The 26,196-nt window shown below is 40.6% G+C and overlaps 1 long non-coding RNA gene across 1 annotated transcript in view; it reads right to left on the bottom strand.

Annotated features, from left to right (window-relative positions):
* Positions 1 to 26,196, bottom strand: part of LOC137499041 (uncharacterized) — a 436,606-nt gene that overhangs the window by 239,469 nt on the left and 170,941 nt on the right. Inside the window, exon 2 of the long non-coding RNA XR_011017986.1 lies at positions 21,950 to 22,040. This is a non-coding gene — a long non-coding RNA (uncharacterized lncRNA). The remainder of the gene's footprint in view (positions 1 to 21,949; positions 22,041 to 26,196) is intronic.

Here is a 26,196-nt window from a genome sequence, read left to right as displayed (position 1 = left end):
ATTCATTTATGACACAGACGGTCCTAGTTCGAATTACGAGAAAGTAGATTTCATGGAACGTTATGTTATGAAGAAGTTTCTTGTATTTGGTAAAGCACTAGTTGGGAGAAAACAGAATCTGTCATCTCATCAGGGGAAGAGTCTGTCAAAGAAAGTAGCGTTCAATATAAATGAGCCCTGAAGGAAGTCGATGTGGTTAAGTTTGTATCTATGACTTTCTCGTAATTGGCACAGCGGTTTTGCCAGTCTGCTCGACAGAACTTCTAGCTGGGAAATTTAATTAACAGAACTATGACTCGCAACACTTTCTAGACAAGGTAAAGTGGAAGATTCGAGTTACAGATGTTACTGTTGAAAATTCAGCCATGATATACACTGACTGACAGAGCAAATGCAACACCAAGAAGGAGTGGTTCGAAAGGGATGAAAGTTGGGGAAAAAACAGAGACGGCACGGACGAATAATTGATGTTTATTTCAAACCGATATGCATGTTACACAATGCGCACGGCATCGACACAGTAGGATGTAGGACCACCGCGAGCAGCGATGCACGCAGAAACACGTCGAGGTACAGAGTCAATAAGAGTGCGGATGGTGTCCTGAGGGATGGTTCTCCATTCTCTGTCAACCATTTGCCACAGTTGGTCGTCCGTACGAGGCTGGGGCAGAGTTTGCAAACGGCGTCCAATGAGATCCCACACGTGTTCGATTGGTGAGAGATCCGGAGAGTACGCTGGCCACGGAAGCATCTGTACACCTCGTAGAGCCTGTTGGGAGATGTGAGCAGTGTGTGGGCGGGCATTATCCTGCTGAAACAGAGCATTGGGCAGCCCCTGAAGGTACGGGAGTGCCACCGGCCGCAGCACATGCTGCACGTAGCGGTGGGCATTTAACGTGCCTTGAATACGCACTAGAGGTGACGTGGAATCATACGCAATAGCGCCCCAAACCATGATGCCGCGTTGTCTAGCGGTAGGGCGCTCCACAGTTACTGCCGGATTTGACCTTTCTCCACGCCGACGCCACACTCGTCTGCGGTGACTATCACTGACAGAACAGAAGCGTGACTCATCGGAGAACACGACGTTCCGCCATTCCCTCATCCAAGTCGCTCTAGCCCGGCACCATGCCAGGCGTGCACGTCTATGCTGTGGAGTCAATGGTAGTCTTCTGAGCGGACGCCGGGAGTGCAGGCCTCCTTCAACCAATCGACGGGAAATTGTTCTGGTCGATATTGGAACAGCCAGGGTGTCTTGCACATGCTGAAGAATGGCGGTTGACGTGGCGTGCGGGGCTGCCACCGCTTGGCGGCGGATGCGCCGATCCTCGCGTGCTGACGTCACTCGGGCTGCGCCTGGACCCCTCGCACGTGCCACATGTCCCTGCGCCAACCATCTTCGCCACAGGCGCTGCACCGTGGACACATCTCTATGGGTATCGGCTGCGATTTGACGAAGCGACCAACCTGCCCTTCTCAGCCCGATCACCATACCCCTCGTAAAGTCGTCTGTCTGCTGGAAATGCCTCCGTTGACGGCGCCCTGGCATTCTTAGCTATACACGTGTCCTGTGGCACACGACAACACGTTCTACAATGACTGTCGGCTGAGAAATCACGGTACGAAGTGGGCCATTCGCCAACGCCGTGTCCCATTTATCGTTCGCTACGTGCGCAGCACAGCGGCGCATTTCACATCATGAGCATACCTCAGTGAAGTCAGTCTACCCTGCAATTGGCATAAAGTTCTGACCACTCCTTCTTGGTGTTGCATTTGCTCTGTCAGTCAGTGTAATTTAAGGGAAAGATGTCTGACATTTGCGTAATTATCTTACCGATTCATTGAATAAGTAGGATCATCGTTCATGAGAGTCTATAGCGTTGCGGATACCAATTTCGTCCGGCTTTTATCAGGTCAGTCTACAATACGTACTCTGGAATGGATTTCCATTTTCAAAAGTTTTGTAGGCCTATTCCAATTTTCAAATAAATTCTATGGAACGGAATTTAATTTGCAAAACAATGATTATTCCAAGTTTCAAATAAATTCCCTGGAATGGAATTTAATTAACAAGTAACATTCCAGTTCTCAAATAAATATTGTGGAATGGACTTTAATTTTAAAAAATTACTATTCATTTTTAAAACAAATTCTCTGGAATGGAATATAGTTAAAAAGTAATATTCCAATTATCAAATAAATTCTCTGGACTAAAATTTAATTTTCAAAATGTTAATATTCCAATTTTCAAATAAATTCTCAGTAATGCACTTTAATTTTTATTAACCTAATATTCAAATTTTAAAACAAATTCGCTGGGATGGACTTAAATTTTCAAAAATTAATATTCCGTTTTACAAATAAATGATCGGGAATAACTTTCATTTTCAGAAAATTAGTATTCCAATTTTCAAAAAAGTTTCTGGAAAGGACTTTCATTTTCACAAATTTAATATTCCAACTTAAATTAAGTTCTATTGAAATACTTTAACTTTTAAATATTTAGAATTCAAATTTCCAAATATATTCTTTGGAATGATTTTAATTTTCAAAAAATAGTATTCAAATTTTCAAATAAATTCTCTAGGTTTCAAATTAATTTCCATAAATTGAATTTTCCAGTTTTCAAATCAATTCTCTTTAAGGACTTTAATTTTTGAAAATTTGGTCATCCAGTTTCCAAATAAATTCTCCAGAATGACTTTAATTTTCAAAACTTCGGTATTCCAACTTTTAAACAACATTTAGCATTATTGTCAGGGCGCTGACCGGTAAAGTAAGGTACACGTATCACAGTCTACATCGAACTGTATTTCTTCTCTGTTTTTATGTTATAATTAAAATTTCAATCAAATAAATTGTCAGTGAAAGGATCAAGCTAATGCAGTGAGCTCACAGTCATGATCAAGGGCTTTTTCTACAAATAACTAAGCTCCTGGACGAAACTATATGAACATTGGTCTGTATTCAGACCGAATTTTTTGTAGGGGTATGAAAGCTGAGTTTACTCAGGATATCTTATGTCTACAGGCACAATAATACTGAGAATTATTGTTGGTTCAAACAGGTGGAAACAATGATAGGAAGATGCACTGAATGATGTGATGGATGAATCGGTACGCATAAACAAGCTTCAGTGTTTGAGTCGTGTGAGGGGAATGGAGAAGGATAATTTACGTAATAGAATAATAAACTGAAGGATGGGAGAAGTAGAGCGAGATCAAGGCGAGGATCGTTCAACTCATCTTTGTATGATTCAATGATAGGAGATTCGAAAGTAAACGAGACCAAAGAGCTACGCCGTAGATACGAATAGAGGATTTTGTAGGATTTTAGTTAATTCACAGGGGCTTGCCGACTGAACACAAAGTCATAGAGGTCTACAACGTACTGTAGATTTACGCAAGAATATATACAGTTAAAACAACAGTGGGGAAAACAAATTAAACTCAATAAAATGATCAATAAATAAATTCCATTTCAATGTTCATAACCTGAGGTTCTCTATACAAGAAAGGTAATATTTCTAGGTGGTGAGAGATTGACGTATAGATCTGCTTTGCTTCTCCACCCACTTCATTCCCACATGCTCAGTACACTGACCGTGTGAACAGGCATATTAGTAATTGAAGTCAGGTACAAAACACCTTGGTATATTTAATAACAGCTTTCGGGTGGGGTATGAGCTGTTAAAAGGTATAGTGTTACTAAATTAACCCACATCTAATTTCCTGATATTTATATATGCATAGGTTCGAACGCAAACTTACTGAAACGATTAACAAATATACTCTTCCCCGGACAACAGTTCTGGTATGAGATTTACATAAATAACGGGGACCCACTCCTATTATAATAAGTATAGGCTATTCCAGTCCAGACATTAGTCCTACTATGATATTTGCATAAATATTAGGGGCCCAGCCTATTATAATAAGTATACTCCAGCCCAGACAAGAGTTCTGCTATGATAGTTGCATAAATATTAGGGGCCCAACCTATTATAATACGTATACTCCAGCCCAGACAAGAGTTCTGCTATGATATCTGAGTAAATATTAGGGGCAAGCTTATTAGAATAACTATACTCCAAGCCAGACAACAGTTCTGCTATAAGATTTACATTAACACTAGGAGTCCAGCCTACTAGAATAGGTATACTCTATCCCGGACAACAGTTCTGCTATGAGATATGCATAAACATTAGGAGCCCAACCTATTAGAATAGGTATACTCCAGCCCAGACAACAGTTCAGCTATGAGGTTTGCAAAAAGGTCATTAGAGACCTAGCCTATTGCAATAGGTATACTCCAGCCCAGACAACAGTTCTGCTATGAGATAAGCATAAACGTTACGGGCCCGGCCCATTTAAATAAGTATATTCCACCTCGGACAACGGTTCTGTTATGAGATTTGCATAAACAGTAGGGGTCTAGCTTACTAGAATAGGTATACTCCAGTCCACACAACAGCTCTGTTATGAGATAGGTATACTCCAGTCCACACAACAGCTCTGTTTTTATGAGAATTGCATAAACATTATGGTCCAGACTATTAAAACGCCCAGGAGTTATCTTACTCTCACCACATTTCGGAAGAGTGGTCTTAGCGACATTTTGTACCAACCAAATTAGTTTGCATTCTGCCCTATTACTGCTTAAATATGCGAACGCTACAGGAAGAGAACACGAATGTCCTAGAGAGAATGCGAATATTATGACGAGTGCGTAGCCCTGACGTGTCAGAAACAGAGAGTTGTCAGTGCTCATAAGCTAAGCCTCCGTCTGGCAGTGAAGCCCCTAGCAAGTAGCAATTGTCGTATTGTCTGTATCGCGATTAACCTATCTAAGGCATTTGATAGGGTGAATAATTGGAAACTACTGGCAAAAATGAGTGCAATTGGACTAGACAAAAGAGTGACCTAATGGGTTGATATATTTCTAGAAAATAGATCTCAGAACTATACATATGCTAGTCGCTTTACGTCGCACCGACACAGATAGGTCTTATGGCGACGATAGGACAGGGAATGGCTAGGAGTGGGAAAGAAGCGGTCGTGGCCTTAATTAAGGTACAGATCCAGCATTGTCTGGTGTGAAAATGAGAAACCACGGAAAACCATTCTCAGGGCTGCCGACAGTGGGATTCGAACCTACTATCTCCCGAATACTGGATAATGGCCGAACTTAAGCGACTGCAGCTATCGAGCTCTGTACCTCAGAGAATTAGAGTAGGCGAAGCTTTGTTTGACCCTGTTATAATCAAGAGGGGAATTCCTCAAGGTAGTGTTATTGGACCTTTATGTTTTCTTATATATAAATGATATGAGTAAAGAAGTGGAATCAGAAATAAGGCTTTTTGCGGATGATGTTATTCTGTACAGAATAATAAATAAGTTACAAGATTGTGATCAACTGCAAAATGACCTCGATAATGTTGTAAGATGGACAGCAGACAATGATATGATGAAAGACGGGGTTAAAAGTCGGATTGTGAGTTTCACTAATATGAAAAGTCCTGTGAGTTTTAATTACTGAGTTGATGGGGTGAAAGTTCCTTGTGGGGATCATTGAAAGTACCTAGGTGTTAATATAGGGGTAATCACATAAATGGGATTGCAGATGGTTATGAGGGTGTTTAGGGGTAGTAGTAATGATGTAAAGAAAGGGCATACAAGTATACGGTAAGACGCCAAGTAGAGTATGGTTCCAGTGTATGGTATACTCACCAGGATTACTTGATTCAAGAACTGGGAAAAATCCTAAGAAAAGCAGCTCGACTCGTTCAGGGTGATTTCCGACAAAAGAGTAGCGTTACAAAATTGTTGCAAGGTTTGGGCTGGGAAGACTTAGGAGACGAGTTGCTCGACTAATTGGTATGTTCCGAGCTGTCAGTGGAGAAATGGCGTTGAATGACGTTAGTAGACGAAACAGTTTGAGTTGTGTCTTTAAAAGTAGGGAAGATCGCAATATGAAGATAAAGTTGCAATTCAAGAGGACGAATTGGGGCAAATATTCGTTTTTAGGAAGGGGATTGGAATAACCGATCAGGGGAGATGTTCAAAACATTTCCAATTTCTTTGAAATCATTTAAGAAGAGGCTAGGGAGACAACAGATAGGGAATCTGCCACCTGGGCGAGTGCCATAATTGCAGATTAGGATTGATTGATTGATTGATTGATTGATTGATTGATTGATTGATTGATTGATTGATTGATTGATTGATTGATTGATTGATTGATTGATTGATTGATTGATTGATTGATTGATTGATTGATTGATTGATTGATTGATTGATTGATTGATTGATTGATTGATTGATTGATTGATTGATTGATTGATTGATTGATTGATTGATTGATTGATTGATTGATTGATTGATTGATTGATTGATTGATTGATTGATTGATTGATTGATTGATTGATTGATTGATTGATTGATTGATTGATTGATTGATTGATTGATTGATTGATTGATTGATTGATTGATTGATTGATTGATTGATTGATTGATTGATTGATTGATTGATTGATTGATTGATTGATTGATTGATTGATTGATTGATTGATTGATTGATTGATTGTAGGCAGAACTTTGGAAACTGCCATATAGAAGTCATTCACACAAAAAGAAGCCACGTAGCTGCGTGGGCTACGACTGCTAGTCAACTGTTAACAGTAGTATAGTACACACAGGAGTTGAGTGAATTCATTTCGTTACGGCGTAATGTGAGAAATGGAGCGTAAACCAATTTTGGATGAAAATGAACAACATGTGTAGAAAGTGAGAGTACAAATCGGAAAGAAAAGGGAAGGACACTGTCTGTGTTGGTTGCAACCTGGAAAAATATGTTTATAAATATTGATACAAAAAGCAACAAATATTGTGCATTATAAATGAACAAGTAAACAATCGAAGAATATAAAGTCATTCAGAAAAGTAAAAGAGGACTGTATGATAGCGTGTGGGAAAAGTGCACTTCACTTACGACCCTTTTCAGAAGCGTCAGTGGAAGGAGATTTCAGAACGTGGCACGGAAACTGATCGACTGTGTTGGGGAGGATGGGTTGCTTTCAGTATCAAAATTCATATTCCAGGTCACATCAGGGTTAGTAAAAGGACCGTGGTATTGAGAGATCCGCTGCGACCTATTAGTATTTCCTAAGATGGTGAGGAATGCCGTGTACTGAAATATACAGAGTGTAACAATAAGCTAGCTCAAACTTTCAGGGGACATTCATCACATTTAGAAGAAGGAAATGTTATGTGGACATGGGTCCGGAAACGCTTTTGTTTCAATGTTAGAATTTATTTTCTTCAACTCTACAGTATGGGAAACACACAGGAACAGAATGTACCAGCATAACATATGAAAATAGTTTTTTCATGAAATGTTAAAAATGCCCTCCGTTATCAGTGATACAAACATCAACCACCATCGCATTAAATCCCGAATGCACTCATGTAACATCCTGTGTATATATGGGTATACACTCCAGCCCTCTAGAATAGGTAACTCCTGCCCAGACAACAGTTCTGCGATGAGATTTGCATAAACATTAGGGGTCCAGTCTACTAGAATACGTATACTCCAGCCCAGACAACAATTCTGCTATGAGATTTGCATTAATATTAGGATCCCAGCCTATTAGATTAGGTATACTCCAGCCAGACAACAGTCCTGCTATGAGATTTGCGTAAACATTAGGGGTCCATCCTACTAGAATACGTATACTACAGCCCAGACACAGTCCTACTATGAGATTTGCATAAACATTAGGGGTCCAGCCTATTAGAATAGTTTTACTGCAGGCCAGACAACAGTCCTGCTATGAGATTTGCATAAACATTAGAAGCCCAACCTACTAGAATAGGTATACTCCAGCCCAGACAACAGGTCTGCTATGAGATTTGCATAACATTAGGGGTCCAGCCTATTCGAATAGGTTTATTGCAGGCCAGACAACAGTACTGCTATTTGAATAAACATTAGGAGCCCAGCCTACTTGTATACGTATACTCCAGCCCAAACAACAGTTCTGCTATGAGATGTGCGTAAACATTCGGAACCCAGCCTATTATAATAGGTATATATACAGTAATTGATAATATTTCGTCATATTCTGACTAGGAGTACATATCGGCTGGAAACAACACGCTAGAAAGAAGACTATAGAATGGCTAACATGGCTGCTAAAGTGCTCTGGGTTGTGCCAAGTTGAAATAGCGACTCCATAGTTAAAGCACCATTCATTTATTTTTTTCCGCTTACAGTGTGTAGTTTTTAATATATTAGATAGAATAAATTATGCTCTCTACGCCATGCAACTCAATAAATTGTAGAGAAAACGCGAAGGATATACCATATTTGAAATAAGTTATTTTTTACTAAAGTATACAGTTTTGGGCGATTAGCAGAATTGCGTTGCCTGTGTACCACAATCCAGCACATGTAGAGTAGGCCTACTTTTATTTTCTTGTAGGAACTGTGCAAACAGCTAAAAACATAAACGGTATCCTGCCTGGCTGAGTGACTCAGGCGGTCGAGCGCTGGATTTCTGAGCCCAAGTTGGCATATTTGGTATTTGAAGGCGCTCAAATACGTTACCCTTGTGTCAGTAGATTTTCCGGCCCGTAATGGAATCTGGAGGCACAAAACTCCGGCATCTCAACTTCTCCAAAAAACGTACACGCACGCACATTAATGGTGTCCCGACATAAACAATCAACACCGCCCCACTCCAGTACTGAAAAGGAGGGGAGAGAGTAAAGGGATACTGTTGAAGGCCACTCCAGTACTGAAAAGGAGGGGAAGGGAGTGAACAGGTAGTGCTGAATACACAGTGTGTGCATTCCGGCGTTATACTGTAACATTGTAATAAGATGGCTCCTATACTATCAAAGGTGAATCGAGGCCGTATTATTGGCATGTGGGAGGCTCATATGGTCCCCCAAACAATAGCACAAGCAATACCATGCAGTCTGAAGACAGTTTGGAGATGGATAAAAATATGGCAAGAACGAGGTGAAGAAGGATTGGTAGACCCGATATAACGCAGCTGCAAAATATTCCTAACTACTGTAGTATAAAATACTTTTCGGTTAAAAACCTCCTTTACCTCTTAATACCGTAAATATCAGAGTAGGTTACTTTTTTAATTGTTTATGTTAAAATGCTATTTGTTCGGGGTGTCGACCTATAGAGTTCTTTTGCCCTTACTTGCACAATATATGAACCTGCATGTAATTGGAATTGCGGAAGTGTTGAGTGTTGAATGTGAGGAACGTTAAGGACGACACAAACACGCAGTCTTCAGGCCAGAGATATTAATCATTTACAATTAAAACCCCCTGACCCGGCCGGGAATCGAACTCGGGGCGGCCGGACGCGTTGCCCCGTACACCGCGGGGCCGGACGAGTAGGTAACCTAATGCTGTACTTCAATACATTCGCCACTGTGCCCATTTCGATCACAACGAAGTATTGTAGCGGGCTGTCTGCAAGCAGTCCATGCAGCAATGCGTTAAGCGAGAAGGTGAGTCATTGTGCCTTTCACACTACCCCTTCACTCTCTTCCCCCATGTTTTGTATTGGATTGGCCTTCAACACTACCCCTTTACTCCCTCCCCTTCTTTTCAGTACTGGAGTGGGGCAGTGTTGATTGTTTATGTCGGGACACCATTAATGTGCACGTCTGTACAAGGTAGTTGGTAGGATGAAAAACCGGTATTTATTATTAAATGGTATCCTACAGAGCACATTTTGAAAATAAATATGTGGAGAACAATGATGAAACAAGACGCTTACTGCCCAACGCCACACCTACAGTGTTTTGAATTTCCTAATCACCTCATCCCCTGTGCCAACGATACGGAGTAATATGAGGACTTTCAGTCCTACATCACCACTAGTATCGAGCGAGTTGGCTACATGGTTCGTGACATATTGCTCTTAGCTTGCATTCGGGATATAGTGGGTTCTAATCTCACTGCCCATAGCTCTGATAGCTGGTTTTGCGTGGTTCCCTCTTCACATCTGGCAAATACGGGGGCTGCTGTGTTTTAATTAATTCCACTGCCACTTCCTTCGCAGTCCTGGCATTTTCCTATACCGTCGTAGCGAAAAGACGAGTCTGATCGTGGTGGTGGTGGTGATTATTGTTTTAAGAGGAAGTACAACTAGGCAACCATCCTCTATATAACACTAATCAGAGGGAGAAAATGGAAGGGAGCCGACACTTCGAAAAATGAAGATATCGGCCAAAGGAAGACAAGGGCCACGAAGGGCGTGACAATGAAAAACTCCCTAGCCCTCGCAAATCTAATAGCGTCAGGGTCGGAAAAGAACAAGAGTCGAGCAAGGAAGGATAGGATAGATTAAAGTGAGGAGCCTGCCACAAGAAAGTGGAAGCAATGCCAATACTCAGCTAAGGGTCCCGTGGTGGCCAACCCACGCCCCAAAATGCAGAGCCCCTGGAGCCCCTTTTAGTCACCTCTTACGACAGGCAGGGGATACCGTGGTTGTTATTCTACCGCCCCTACCCACAGGGGGATAAGACGTGTCTGAGTGGCTGCAACATAACGATGGCCTAGAATGAATACCTCGTATCTCACAAAGTTCTTCCTGTCCATTATTTCACTTAAGACTGGTCATGCCTTCCAGCCACATCTGGGTATGCAGTCCATCAGAACAATGTTCGTTGGGTTTATTTTCCTATGTTTACTAGTAAAGGAAAATGGACCTTATAAAAATTATACTCTAGGAGTTAGTAAATACGTCACACAAATATACTTTCCTATAGTACGGTACGGTAAGGTTCATGTTCCTTCAGACACCGGCATAGGAAAAAAGACCACACCGTACATTGTTCTGATGGACTGCATATCCGTGTGTGGCTGGGAGGCGTGGCCAGTCTTAAGGGAAAAAATGGATAGGAAGAACTTAGTGAGATACGAGGTATTCATTCTAGGCCGTCGATAAGGTAAATAAAAAATCGGCATTACCATAATCTTCGTCCAAAGTATCGAAGTGAATTATTCAGCAAAGTATCCGACTCCATAGCTAAATGGTTAGCGGTCTGGCCTTTGGTCACAGGGGTACCTGGTTCGATTCCCGGCAGGGTCGCGAATTTTAACCATCATTGGTTAAATTAGCTGGCATGGAGGCTGGGTGTATGTGTCGTCTTCATCATCATTTCATCCTCATCACGACGCGCAGGTCGCCTACGGGAGTCAAGTCAAAAGACCTGCAACTAGCGAGCCGAACTTGTCCTCGAACACTCCCGGCACTAAAAGCCATACGCCATTTCATTCAGGAAAGTAAACTTATGTGATTTAAGATCATTAACACAAGTAGGACTGTCCCCATTTTAAACAATTATTTTATCCTACAACTTGTTGTTCTGATTTTATTATTATTATTATTATTATTATTATTATTATTATTATTATTATTATTATTATTATTATTATGTGATACTTAATTACACGATTGGTCACATAAAACTTTGTACTCCACTGCTCAGGAATACTTACTTTTCCTAAATTATTATTAGTTTTACGTCCTACTACCTACTTTTTTGGATACGTCGAGGTGCCAGAATATTGTCCCGCAGGAGTTCTTTTACTTGCCAGTAAATACACTGACACGAGGCTGGCGGATTTGAGCACTTTCAGATACCAGTGGACTGAGCCAGGATCGAATCTGCCTAGTTGCTTAATGCCCGGCTCCTTGGCTGAATGATCAGCGTGATGACCTTCGATTCAGAGGGCCACGGATTCGACCGGTTGACGATTTTAACTGGGTAGTCGACAATTAATTCCTCTGGATTGGGGACTGGATAATCTACTTCATATACATACAACAGAACATACTAGAAACAACCACAGAAACAGGCAATAGTACTATAAATACACTACTCCACCTAGGGCTGGCATCAGGAAGTGTATCCAGTCATAAAATCAGACTGAATCCATACAAAATGCCAAATCCAGGTAAACGGGAAGAGACTAGGAATTATTATTATTATTATTATTATTATTATTATTATTATTATTATTATTATTATTATTATTATTATTATTATTATTATTATTATTATTATTTACAAGTTCCTTTACGTTGCACCGACAAAGATAGGTCTTATGGCGACGATGGGATAGCAAAGGGCTAGGAGTGGGAAGGAAGCAGCCGTTGCCTTAATTAAGGTACAGCCCCAGCATTTGCCAGATGTGAAAATGGGAAATCATGGAAACCCATCTTCAGGGCTGCCGACAGTGGGATTTGAACTAACTATCTCCCGAATACTGGATATTGGCCACACGATTGCAGCTATCGAGCTCGGTACTCTTATTATTATTATTATTATTATTATTATTATTATTATTATTATTATTATTATTATTATTATTATTATTATTATTATTATTATTATTATTATATAACATTATTTTTCGATGTTGTTATATTGCTTGTTCAAGGTTTTCTGTTCTATAAGTTCATTCTCTGTAAGTAGGACTGAATTTGCTTAATGGCAATGTATCGTGATTTCTTTTGTAATTACTGGAAATGCGTTATTTTTATTTCTTTAAACAATATGTACGTATATAGCCTGCATCTTGTATTTTTAATGTCCATTTAAACAGACATTTTGCATCCTTGAGTGCTTCCCTAAGTAAGAAAACTGTGAAACGGTATTTATTCCCGCAGCCTCTGTACTTGCTTCTTCACCACGCCCACTTGATTTGATCACTTACAATATGGAGAACGCGGCGTTCAAATTAGATTCAAATATGGCGGTCCAATAGCCACTCTACAGTCCTTTTTCTAGCTCGTTGACTAGAAAGGAAGAAGTGAACGTGCGTGTTCTTTATTCATTGCTATTCTTATTGGAACCTTGACAAATATTTTCTTTACGTTTGATATGAACTTGTTAACGTCGGTAAAAATTTGTCGTATTTCCTCGGCCATTCTATGCAAACCATGAGCAAGGCAGGTCAGATGAACCATCTTAGCGTAGTATTGTACTACACTACATGTTAACAAGCAGTACCTCAAAGGGTTGTTGCCTAGAAGTTAGAGGGATGTGAAGAGGAGGAAGCAGAATTGCCAGTTTTTCTGCAGTGGAGAAGGCCCTACCTATTTATTTGTTTCAAGTTTGCTGCTCACTTCATATTTATTTTAATCTTTGATCAACTGAGTTCCTTAGTATAAAAGACACTTATATGGAACCCGTGCAATATGCGATAACAATACGACAAAATATCGCAACCCAGCGCTTCACTTCACGTTGAGTTGACAAAAAATTGTCATCCAGCATTCATTCTCAGGTTTTCATTGGACAGCACAGGGCTCTCTAACCGGTGTGGCTTGAGTCAATGAATATGTCCCCCTAGTCTACTGACGCTGTCATTGGTGCGGCACAAGGCAACATCATGGTAACATTACGAGTACAATAACACAGAACCAGTTACGTGAACGAATCTTATCCACGAAATTTCTTTGTAATTTTTGTATTAAATAGAGGATAATAATTGCTTTCCCAGAAATAAATAGTAAAATTTGCGGTAAACTAATAAATACCATTATTACTAGAGAAATATAAATACGTAACTACGGTGACTATTTCGCTGTAGACACAACTCTCTTCTGTGACATTCTTTTGTTTCGTTCACGAGGTCTAGGGAAGTGGAAGTGCTATGTCTGTGGGTGGGGATGGTAGATTACATCCATGCTATTCCCTACCTGTCGTAAGAGGTAACTAAAAGGGACAAACTACAGCGATCTCAACTTGGGAGATGGTGTTGGCACACACGCTGCCCCTGGCTGAGACTTGCATTGCTTTAACCTGTGCCAGGTTTCTCACTTTCATCTTTTCTATCTTTCCTATATTTTGTCGATATATTCATTAAGTTTTTCTTCATTTTTACTTTTATTATTTTATGTTTTGTTTTTGTTTTGTGGTAAGAGGGGAATGGTTGCCTAGTAGTACTCTACCTTAAAATAATAACCACCACCTCCATCGGGGAGCGATGAATAAGTTATCCCTTTTGTAATATTCAGGATTGCTAGAAATGGCGTGAGTGGGAATGTTAAAATATCTTATCCTCTTGGGATATTTTAAGATTTCGTAGTACTATATTTCTGGGAAACTTGTGTGATGTCTAACTTTAACAGATGAATTTTATTTAACTGATCAGTTTGAATGGAGATGGAGTGCGGTGTTGATCGATACATACCACACGATCCTGTGACGCTCTTGTGAATGCGCACTTCCGCAACTACGCCTACGTTATGACCATGAGAGGAGCACCGTCATAATTCTGGGTAAAGTGAAGGAATTCCTTATAGGTAATTGAGTGGTGTGTAGTCTTGCAATTAATTACTTATGTGTATGAGAAAATCCCCTTGGTGAAGTGAGAGCATGTCTGCCTGTTAACCGAAGCCCCGAGTTTGATTCCCAGCTTCTATGAGGATGAAAATTCTGGACTGAACGGAGTTTGCTGAACCTCGTGACGACAGCTAAGGATCTATTGATACGAGAGTCAGCGGATCTTGCCGATTCATGAGTCACTATTGATGTTTGCAGACTAATCGCGCATTCTCTGTATTAATCCTTACCCTCCTTCAACCGTCTTTCTTTCTACAGAGCAGTTAGTCCTGGTAACTCTTAACACACAGTAGTACCTTCTGAGAGGTGATCGGTCTCTTATATCATAGTTCCTGAATATCTTCAATCACTTCTCTTACCCACAGTGCCTGTAACTTCCTATTCCTCCAGTAAGTGAGACTCCGGTTTCTCAATCTGGTTTGATTCGTCCTTGAGTTATCTGTGCAAAAGGTTAAACGTTCCTTCCTGGGTATGTCTATTATTTCTTCGGTGTAATTGTCGAGCTCTTCGTTTAATGATCAACTCTTCTCATTAGTCTCGGAACCCAGAAGGTACTGAGTGGCCAAGGACTTCTGAGCAGCAGTTGGCTAGTTCGATCTCGGTTTAGTCCAGTGACCTCTGAAAGTGCTCAAATACACAACCCCATTCCGATACATTATGTTTCTTAGGTATAGAAACTTTTGAATTTCCACGAACCTATTGCGCTGGCGTAGCAGGGGGAGAGGTGATACTCCCACGTGGCGCGTCCCAGGTGGCGGATAGGGGGTCCTAACCGGCTTGCCGGCGGACTTAAGGGAAATAAAATACCTCTCGCGGACCAAACACACAACCCCCTGTAGGTGGGGGACGCAGACGAAGAACACACCCACGGTATCCCCCGCCTGTCGTAAGAGGCGACAAAAGAGATGATTGCCTTGGAACCATGAAATTACTTGTGATTAGTACCACCACGCGGAGAACATCGTGGGTCGCTTTTACTTGCGCGTGGTACCACTATATTAGGTACGAAATAGCTTTGTGATTAGTAGCACACAGGGGCACCGTGCGGTCGACTTTTGCAGTACATGCGATTAGTACCACCATATGAGCAGGACCATGGGATGATAGCTACCATGGTTCTGCCTTGCCTGTGATTAGTACCCACTATATGAAGAACACCACGGGGTAGTGCAGGTCTCTGTGGTTAGTACTCTTATGTGATGAACACCATAGGTTTGCGTTGCCTGTAAATGGCGCCGCAAAGTGAGAAAAAACATAGATCTGTATTATATGTCGCATTTCATAATCTGTGAGTAGTACCATAATGTGTGGAATACCAAGAGTCTCTGCTCCTTTTGATTAGTACCGCAACATGACAAATACCATGGTTCTACATTCCTAGCGATAAGTACCATTATGAAGGGCCGATAACTTTGATTTTGGACCCACTTTGGACTGCGGGCATCATCGATTCAGTGTTGTACTATGGCAGCGGTCCCTTGGTCAGTGATCCTATTGTTTTGCGTCGGTTTCTGTGAATGTGGGGCATTGCGGGTCGCATCCACTGATTGTTTTGAATTCATGTTCATCCATTCATTCTTGTTCTTCGCGTTTTGAATTCTGGTCGGTGAAGAGTTTTGGACCTATGATTTGTCATTCCATTTCGTCATATTTAGTACCATCAGGGGCTGATGACCTCGATGTTAGGCCCCTTTAAACAACAAGCATCATCATCATCATCATCATCATCATCATCATCATCATCATCATCACTTCTGAATTATACTTTTATTACACTGGTCCTAATATCTTCTAGTGTCATGCAAAACACGCTCTATGCTCGGTTCATATCTGCTGAGTATGGCCATGACCAAACTTGGCTTCTCAGAGGCGAGGCAAGCTATGTTCGTCCGACTTTGACCCTTCATACTCGTTCCTTCATGCGCTATGTCAGTCACAGGCAGAAGTGCCACCCCCCGTCCTTGCTTAGCCGTACTCTGCTAAGTTTGTTTCGCACACCTTTATACTGTATCGCGAAACGTTACGCTTTTGCCACAATAGTGAACTCATGACTGGGCATGAAAATGTCAAGAGTGAAACTCATATTTTTAGGTTGTTTTTCTACACTATACTGGGCTGGGCCTGGGAGAAATGGTCAATGAAGTTCACGTGCTGCCACGTGCATTCCCCCTGGCTAGCGTACTTCACTGCTCTATATACGGAAACTGAATACACATTATTAATGCATTAGCTACTGCCCATACAAAAACGTTTTATATAAACTGTGAAAATTAATAAGACATTATATCACGTCAAGTTAAATATAAACCTCGAAATTAATTGTAAAAGTCCTATTTGTTCAAGGTTTTCTATCCAAGGAGATATGGCTAGTACAAAATCTCCAGCTTCAAATTGAGAATGAATTGCAAACTAATTATTTATTGTTAAGATTGTTATAAATTAAGAAGTCATTTACTTGGCCTGGTCTGGCTCACTCCTACGACTCCTTAAAAGCATTCTAGCTATACTAAAGTCTCTTTCGCTGCTTGCACCCGTTTCATGAATGTTAAACGTACGTCTGGCAATTACTGACAGAATAGGTAAACTCATTTCATGCTCCTTCTAGCAGAAAAATTGGAAACTATGAAAAGCCATTCTCAGGACAGCCGAAGGTGTTGACCGGCTCTTGTCTGTCTCCCAAATACAGATGCGTAGGTGCACGGTAGAGCCATGGCCACCCCTCCTCTGCTCGATTGGCAGGTCGGAGTGCAGAGCTGTCAGACCATGGATCAGCCATTGCCAATTGGGGACCGGGACCCATTCTACATCGGCCGACCCTTAACTGTGGCTTAGTCATATCTGGATGAACCACATAGATTGCAAGGGCATCCTCCCTGTCAACAAATTCGGCTTCGAACATGCCTTGTCGGACGAATTGGAGCAAACTCAGGCATTTTAGTTGACATGGTTCACTCATGCGTGATACTGGTTGCATATAAAGCAAGGCACATAGTGCTCCGTCTTGGTTACCCATCCCAAGTAAAGATTTTTCCAATTAGGAGCAGCCTGCACATACGCCTCCCGCACAACTGATCTGCTGGTTGGGTTGCCTTCATCCAGGGAAGTGATACTTAATGAAGCGCAAGTTTACGAGCAAATGAGCACATCGAGCTGCTGCCAAGAACACAATAGGAATTGTATACAACCGAATAAAAAGGGTCAATGAACCTCAGTGCTTTTATAAATAGCTTGTTGCCTGAACAATTAAATCTCCCTATTTTCAATAAATACAGGAGCACTCGAAATTGGAATTTCATGGTTATTGAAGGGGAAAGTATAGGCGTTCAAAAACAACTTCTTGACATAGGATTAAGTACTACGTTGAAAGTTAAATAATGGAAATTAGAATGCGGTATTTATTTGTTTTAAGAAAATATTCGAGCTTGAAGATGAGTGTCAAGTAATTGATCACACACTTTTTCATTCTTGTTCTTTTCGGACCCCTGGGGTATTAGATTGGGAGGCGTAGGGAGTTTTTCATTTTCACGCGCTTCGTGGCCCTTATCTTCCTTTGGCCGATACCTTCATTTTTGGAAGTATCGGATCCCGTCCCTTTTTTCTCTCTGATTACTGTTATATAGAGGATGGTTGCCTAGATGTACTTCATCTTAAAACAATAATCACCAACACCACCACTTTCATAGCAGTAGGACTGAATATAAGAGATGGCAGAGGGCTGGCTTTTCTGAGAAAAAGTAAGGGGGTTCCATTCGTGCTCAGTTCAGTGGTAATTCAAGGTGATCGAACTCCAGCACCTCGGTGTCCCCAGAAATCGCGAAAATTGTTCTTGTTGTTGTTTTAAAGTACAAAACTATTGAATAGTCATCCTCTCATAATACTGTACTAATAACAGATGGAGATGTCTGACCCTTTGAGGAATAACGTTATCTTATAAAGTGATGAAAGGCAGGGAAAGTTTAACATTCTAGTTTCACCATCCCCTCGGTTTTAGAGAAAAACAAGAGATGTACAAGAGAGCTCATACAGGAAGGACGAAATTTTTGTATCTAGTGAAGGCAGATGAGACATTCATGAAACAGAAAACGAAGCGATACTGAAGATACTGAATTATATGAAATAGGATACTGAAGTTAAAAAAGAATGTGAAATGGCGTATGGCTTTTAGAGCTGGGAGTGTCCGAGGACACGTTCGGCTCGCCAGATGCAGGTCTTTTGATTTGACACCCGTAGGCGAACTGCGCGTCGTGATAAGGATGAAATGATGATGAAGACGGCACATACACCCAGCTCCCGTGCCAGCGAAATTAACTAATTATGGTTAAAATTCCCGACCCTGTCGACAATCGAACCCGGAATCCCTGTGCACAAAAGTCAGCACAGTAACCATTCAGCCACCGAGCCGGGCGTATACTGAAGTATGTGATCACAGATTCACTATACTATACAGAAAACCTTTTGGGCGTAATTCTTTTAACGCGTTTTTCGGGATGCACTGTAAGATACCTTTAAATGCCTGTGAGAACATTGCAAGTGATACAGTGGATAAATTATAAAACAACGTGCGTCACGTAGCTGTCACCTTGCATTCGTTGTATTAGAGTTCACACAGAAAGGTCGTATCATAACGATGCGATAGGACTGGAACAGAGAATGAAGCAACAGCGGCGTTTATGAAGGTTCAAACTGGGGTGAAAATGGCAAAACCATGAAAGCCTATGTTCAGGACTGCCGGCAGTGAGATTTGTACCCACCATCGCTCGAATGCAAGATCACAGCTACGTGAAACAAACAGTGTAGTAAACAGTCTGATGATGATGATGATGATGATGATTACTATTAAAATAATATTTTTTATTTTACATCGTTATGCCCTACTCAGGAGCACAGTTGAACTTGCGTAGCTGATGTGTTGGCCTTCTTTTCCTCCCAAAATCTCTTCATCATCTCGCTGAGCTTCTCCCTTCGTTCTTTTGTCCAAGTTATAGAAGCTCTGGTGTTGGGTTTGTCTTCAAAGTGGTGATTGTCGATTTTGGTTCTGAATTTACATCTGACCTGTACAATGTCTTCTGAGATGTTGATTTCCTGGAGATCTGTTTCAATTTCACGAAGCCAGCTGTTCTTGGTTTTAGACGAAAGGGCCAGGTTGAAAATTCTTTTAGTTAGCCTGTTAGTGTTCATTCTGATAATGTGTCCATAAAATTTCAATCGTCTTTTCCGAAAAGTATGAGAAACTTTTTCAGAATGACAATATATCTCCTGGGATGAATTTTTTCTCCATATTCCATCTATACAAACTGAGCCAAAAATTGTTCGTAAAATTTTCCTTTCTTGTTTCTCAATGTCTTTGGTTAAAGATCCGCCACCAATGATTAAGGTTTCTGAGGCATATAACGCTTCAGGTTTGATCACTGTATTGTAGTGTCTAGGTTTTGCATTCCGAGATATTGATTTTTTATTATACCTGTTCTAATAATAATAATAATAATAATAATAATAATAATAATAATAATAATAATAATAATAATAATAATTGCTGTTATTATTATTATTATTATCTCTATATGAAAGGAGTTACCTAAAAAGCAGCTTTGGTAAATACGTTCGTCCGTTGTACTGGACCGATTTTCTTCATTTTTGTCTTAGCCTATTCTCTCCGGAATTACTTGCTAGTGAATCATGGGACTTTGATAGGTCTATCAATTCAGCTAAATTTGAGTAATCATAAAATCAAATCATTAAATGACCACTCCAATAATTGCAGCGCAATACATTCTGTAGTTAGTAGTTTGCTAAGCGACTAACACTTTCATAAATATTCTGATGTATGTGATTTTCATACTTAGTAAAGTCATTGCATTCAGCCATGTTTGATTACTACCCGTTAAGCCAGAGGGTATAGCCTACACTTCCTCTGATCATGGAAGAATATTATTCTGTGCTATATACTCTTTGATTCTCAAACATTTCCCAGCTTCTAAACATAGGCCTACTCAACAGATGGCAGAACTTTCCTAATAACTTACATTCTGCTAGGAGAAAACATGGACGTACGCACAGTATGGAAGGTATCATGTCGACTAGACTTCTGTATGACGCAGAAACAAACTTTTCCAAAAATGGTTGTCTGCTTACCCGAACCAGTATTCTGCCACGGCCAATTGTATGTTGAACTACCTCGGGCAAGACCGTTTGAAAATATTAAGATCCAGATACCCGGAACGGTCAATGTTATAAACTACATTATGAACGAATCAATTATTATGTACCGATATTATATGTTCATAAGACTATTGGAAATGGTAGGCAAAACAATATAACTACGATAGGCATCATAATTTATAACTTTCATTTCCGTGTTGGCGTTTGGCTTATATAATATGAAATGTACACAGTCCCATTATACAACCTCCGACTGCCTTAACGTCGACTCTTTTTGATTGCCAATTTTTTTTGACACACGTTCTTTATCTCATTCGACGATTTGACTACGAATACATGAACATTTTTAACATAAATGCTTTTATATCCATGGTTACATCTAGAATATCGTAGGAACTTTATAACATCCACACCTTCAAGTTTCCGTATAATATTTTATAACTCTGCTCAATATTGCGCATACGCACACCTATTATTTGTGACTTAGACTCTAAGAAAGTTCTTTAAAATTCAACATGTTTCTATGACATACAACTCATGTCAACAATTTTAAGTGTACCTTTAAGGCAAATTTTAGTCCGGCCCCACGGTGTACTGGGCAACGCGTCCGCCTGTCATCCGGTAGCCCCGGGCTCGATTCCCGGCCGGGTAAGGGTTTTTTAATTGTAATGACTAATATTCCTGGCCTGGGGACTGGGTGTATGTGTCCTCCTTAGCATTACTATCCTCACATTCAACATTTTACACTTCTACAATTTCCAAATACGCGGCAGGTTCATAAAATATGGTGCCAGGAGGGGCAAAAGATCTTTCTAGGTCGACGCCCCGAATAAATAGCATTTCTTAAAGGAAAATTTTATGTTAAATATGTGTTAATCCAGGTATCTTTCTGATTTATTTATTTAATCATTTATTTGTTTTGAACTTTTGGTGATTGCAAGAAAATCGAAACTGGTCTTCATTTAATAAATGTTACACATTGTATAAAGTGTTGAATGGTTAAGCATCCCTCGACTGATTCCTATTATATTCAACAGTCATATCAAGACGAGTTACCTGACCTATTTACAAGTTATTATTATTATTATTATTATTATTATTATTATTATTATTATTATTATTATTATTATTATTATTATTATTATTATTATTCCGATACGCAGACGAACTTGCATGTATTATCAGTTTTGTCCTCTACATTACAGGAGGTGGCCAACTACGTTAGATATTACCACACTCTACCCATCATTCATCAAATGGGAAAATGTGTGACGCAGAGGAGTTGCTAATATGCACGTTGATTGTCGAATTACAGTAAAATCACTTTTATAATACTCTTACGTACACCTTCATGATCTCCCGTCATAAATAATTACTAGAATGGTTAATAGGACTTACCGAGAGGGTGTTCTGCTATACTTCTTTTCCGGGCTTAAGACATAGGTCCCGTGAATTACTGTCACTGGAGGTAAAACCGCCGATGTATTACCTGAAATAAAATTAGAATAAAATTCATTCAATGTTATATATTTGAGATAACAACATACAGATGAGATGCAAAAGTTCTAAACTTCCAAATACACCAAAGGAGGGACACGATAAAATGCGTAAATGAGGACAGTTAATTCTCCATTACCTGTTCCTGATTCCAGATTGAGAGCAATAACGCACCAAAACCCATGATTTCATTTTTTGTCACACTCTGAACGTAAATGATGATTTCTTTCTTTGTAGTGATTCCTGTTTTCCATGTTTAATTTTACCGAGGTGAATATAAATTCTCAGTGCCTTACTCGCACTTTTCATACTCCTTACAGTACTAAACCTAAATAAATCACTGTCCCAGATAACTATGACTTTTTGTGTTCTAGATACGAAGTGTACATTGTAATGCGTAATCGAATGGCAAAGCACAGCAGCGGGCAGCGGTTTGCTCTCTGACACAGTTCATCAATTCGTACTGAATTAACAAAGTAACCTTATTTATTCGAAAAGAAGAATTTTCTCCGCCAATTCGATTGCGCTCTATTTCTTCATATAACACGAAGAGGATTCTTGATTTTTTGTCGGTATAATTTAGATAAACCCTGTAAATATTTATATCTTTCAGCGGTCTGAATTATTTCCGCGTCTCCACAACCCTCTATTTTCAACTAGATCTGTAGCCTCGTTTAGTTCCATATCTTTTATCTATTAATAATTAAAAGCTGAGTCTAACAATCGTCACCTTGGTCTCCCTCTACTCCTCTTACCCCCTATGGCCAAATCCTTTATTCACCATTGCAACATACTCTCCCCCATTCGCCTCACACGATCCCACCACTGAAGTCGGTTTATACGTACAGATTCATCAATCGAGCTCATTCCTAACACAGTCTTTATCTCCTCATTTGAAGTACCATCCTGCCATTGATCTCTGCAATATTTTTCGCTGCTTCCACCCAGCTTTCACTCACGTACATTAAAGTCAGACCAGTATAAAGACAGAGTCGTTCGGAAGTTGACTTCTTCCTTACAGAACACCGTTGCTCGCAAATTCAAGTTGATTGCATTAGCTTCGGTGCATCTTGACTCAGTTTCACATAGTGTACTACACCATCCCGGGAGAATGTACATTCTAAATACTTGAAATGATCTACTTGCTACATTTTCGTTAAAAGAAGGAAATCAAAATACGGCCAGCAAACTACTAGAGGCTCTTCTTATGAACGTAGAATCGCCTCGGTTCTCAATAAAGTCGGGGGAGTTTATCAGCATGTTTTTAAATATTGGTAAAAGTATCAGAAATAGCTTTCGGGAGGATGTAGATAAACTTATAAGTACAGTAGAGCCTGCTACACTTGGGCAAAACGCTGGTAATTTCTCGATTGAAAAGTCCTAAAGAATTTAAATATTTCTAAGTATAGTCTAATCTGCACAACGGTTCTGTTATGAGATTTGCATAAACATTAGGGGTTCAGTTCATCAGAACCCCTAGAATTTATGTCATTTTTGCTACATTACGGAAGAGCGGTCTGGACGACACTTTCTTTTTTCTTTGCTAGGGGCTTTACGTCGCACCGACACAGATAGGTCTTATGGCGACGATGGGATAGGAAAGGCCTAGGAGTTGGAAGGAAGCGGCCGTGGCCTTAATTAAGGTACAGCCCCAGCATTTGCCTGGTGTGAAAATGGGAAACCACGGAAAACCATCTTCAGGGCTGCCGATAGTGGGATTCGAACCTACTATCTCCCGGATGCAAGCTCACAGTCGCGCGCCTCTACGCGCACGGCCAACTCGCCCGGTACGACACTTTCTAATAACCGAATTAGTTTGCATTATAAACTATTACCGCATAAAAGTCCGGAGTCTATTGATAAGAGGAGCAGTAAAAAAAAATGGTCTCTTTCATGACTGTCCATGTGGGATGATCTGTGCTCTAAATAATTTCCAAGACTCAGGTCTTACGAGAGCCAAGTGAGAACCTCCTATACAAAACTTCTATATCTGCAGCCGTCTTCTTCGTGTTAGAGATGATCAGCTTTATGCTATCACAGACGTACGGGCAGAAAAGATGTCAGTATTGGAGAAGTTATGTAATGGTGAAACTAATAATCGACTGACTGTTCGGCGAATTCCTAAACTACTACGGGAACAAAGCTTCCACACTTGGACGTTACACACTTAAAGGGGGAGAATATGTTGAAGTTTATGCCGATCACTTTAAAGGAAACTTCTGGATAAGTAACCGGATATGACTATCGAACTCCAAATGGGAAAATTATCTCAAAATGTCGTGCAACATCTCAGCGGGTCGATCAGTTACAAGTACAATCTGCTGCCGTCATGCAGACTGTGACAAAAATGAAATTCTTGGTCAAAGGAGAATTGTTAAGGAACACCCACCATCACGGAGTGAGAACAACCTTAGCCGCTACACTGAGACAGTTGAAGTAAAAAGTTTGTGAATAAGATCACTCTGTCCCTTCCACGGGGTCCACCAAGCTCGATAGTTTCAGTCGCTTAGGTGCGGCCAGTATCCAGTAATCGGGAGATAGTGGGTTCGAGCCCCACTGTCAGCAGCCCTGAAGATGGTCTTCCGTGGTTTCCCATTTTCACACCAGGCAAATGCTGGGGCTGTACCTTAATTAAGGCCACGGCCACTTCCTTCCCATTCCTAGGCCTTTCCTATCGCATCGTCGTCATAGGTCATTCTGTGTCAGTGCGACGTAAAGTAAATAGCAAAAAAAAAAAAAAAAACCACGGGGTCCAAGAGAAGAGCAGATATTATTGCCAATCACTTGCAGACTCGAACAACTGTTATTCATGATCCAACCATCCGGGTTGAAAGGGACTTAACCCAAGCCAAGGAAGATGACCAGGAAAAGAAAAGCATGTATCTCATATCAAAACATTCTCCCTGAAAAATTGACCGTGATGGGTTTGCTATTCGGAACTCTTGAAAAAGCTTGGAATCCAGAACACGACTCTGTAAAATGTTATAGTGGATATTTTAAAAGCTTCAGCAATTACTTTAAATCGCCATTCACCTCTCTCTCTTAATCTGTTTACCCTCCAGAGTTGGTTTTCCCCTCGGACTCAGCAAGGAATCCCACCTCTACCGCCTCAAGGGGAGTGTCCTGGAGCGTGAGACATTGGGCCGGGGGATACAACTGGGGAGAATGACCAGTATCTCGCCAAGGTGGCCTCACCTAGTATGTTGAACAGGGGCCTTGCTGGGGGATGGGAAGATTGGAAGGGATAGACAAGGAAGAAGAAAGAAGCGGCCGTGGCCTTAAGTTAGATACCATCCCGGCATTTGCCTGGAGGAGAAGTGGGAAACTACGGAAAACCACTTCCAAGATGGCTGAGGTGGGAATCGAACCCACCTCTACTCAGCTGACCTTCCGAGGCTGAGTGGACCCCGTTCCAACCTTCGTACCACTTTTCAAATTTCGTGGCAGAGCCGGGAATCGAACCCGGGCCTCCGGGGGTGGCAGCTAATCAAGCTAACCAATACACCACAGAGGCGGACATCACCATTCATACTACTCCTAAATGATTAGTCATTTAGTGTTTTCTTCCTTTACAATATTTTCTTAAAGTGGAAGCCATCCATACTATCCATTGTCGACTCAGTCAAATATAAATTAAAAGACTTTTCAGTCTGTCGAACACAGATGTTAAATATGAATATTACCCTAAAACATATCTGCAAAAAGCACACTGTTCTTATTCCCTGTTTAATAATGTGATTTTACAAATATGTTTTAGTGTAATATTTATCGCGTGTGTGTGTTCGACAGACTGAAAAATCTTTCAAGTTAAACTCAAAAATATATTTCAAATTATCGGTTATCATGGTCTAAATTGTAAAAGTTCAGGTTCCTTGTAGTCATTCATGGTTTGTGAACTGAAATAAAATGTCGTGTGCCCATCGGAGAGGCCTAGTGCAAGTCTTTAAATTTGTCCACCGTAGGCGAACTGCGCGTCGTGATGAGGATGAAACGATGATGAAGAAGGCACATACACCCAGTCCCCGTGTGAGAGGAATTAACCAATTATGGTTAAAATTTCGGACCGTGCCGGTAATCGAACCCGAGACTCCTGTGACCAATGGCCAGCACGCTAACCATTTAACCACGGAGCCGGACGGTTTGTGAAC

This window comes from Anabrus simplex, chromosome 3 (genome assembly GCF_040414725.1).
Source record: "Anabrus simplex isolate iqAnaSimp1 chromosome 3, ASM4041472v1, whole genome shotgun sequence".
NCBI lineage: Eukaryota > Metazoa > Arthropoda > Insecta > Orthoptera > Tettigoniidae > Anabrus > Anabrus simplex.
The sequence above is the reverse complement of the archived record's forward strand: the minus strand, read 5'-3'. Positions and strand labels throughout refer to the sequence as shown.